Raw genomic sequence first — 839 nt, 5'->3', positions numbered from 1 at the left:
GTATGGGTCACCATACTTGGCCACATGTCACGTCACGTCACGTTATAAATACGTGAATTGCGTCCCAATTCACATACTTATTCTACAGAGACTGACATTAGTGAACAAAGAAAATTACCGGAATGTCTGACATTTTTGTGCCCTTGAGGAGAAACGTCTCTGAAGTTGATTCACTAAACAGAGTCTTGTCCACTGGCAAGTCAACTATTGGTGAACACTGTTTTTAGGAGAAACAAGGCATTCGATTAATATGAACATTTTAGGTTAGATTCAAATCAAGCAATGACAGAATAAGATGTATAAAAATGACCTGTTTTTCTTCCTCAAGATTTTCAGTGTCCACGCGATGCATGTTTTTACTGCAAAAGAGATGTGAAATGATGTGTGTAAGATTAGAAGAGAAGATCAGATATTTACTACTAAAGCCAGCAAACATAAAATCACCTGATCATGACAACCACGGTCAGTGAGATCAATCCGACAGAAACACCCACTGCAGATGCCAATGCAATCACCTTCAGTCGTCCTGAACATGCACATCACAGCATCTCAATCGTAGCCATACAGGAAGTAAGCAGCACCAGGAAGTAACTATATTTATGTTCCTCTCCATATTCACACACACCACTAATACTTAATACTTAGTAGTAGTGTGTGCATATTATATTTATATGATATATGAAATGTGTATGCAATAACACCAATGTTGAAGAAACAATACAATATCATATTTAAAAGAGGTAGGCGTTTGATGCTCAAACAAACAAACAATAAACATGTTGGTGAATTGTGTAATGCACTGACCTCGAACTTTCACCGTCAGAACCGGAGAGCTGTGT

General features: G+C 37.9%; 1 long non-coding RNA gene across 1 annotated transcript; it reads right to left on the bottom strand.

The window, feature by feature from the left end:
• Nucleotides 1–123: 123 nt before the first annotated feature.
• On the bottom strand, nt 124–839 carry LOC107682513 (uncharacterized). The gene is made up of 4 exons (XR_001633511.1): nt 805–839; nt 445–526; nt 311–359; nt 124–217 (listed from the first exon to the last, which is right to left on the bottom strand). It is a non-coding gene; the product is annotated as an uncharacterized LOC107682513 (long non-coding RNA).

Source organism: Sinocyclocheilus anshuiensis, unplaced genomic scaffold (genome assembly GCF_001515605.1).
Source record: "Sinocyclocheilus anshuiensis isolate Anshui unplaced genomic scaffold, SAMN03320099.WGS_v1.1 C32288822, whole genome shotgun sequence".
Taxonomy (NCBI): Eukaryota; Metazoa; Chordata; class Actinopteri; order Cypriniformes; family Cyprinidae; genus Sinocyclocheilus; species Sinocyclocheilus anshuiensis.
Note: the sequence above shows the minus strand (reverse complement) of the source record. Positions and strands in the feature narration are given on the sequence as shown.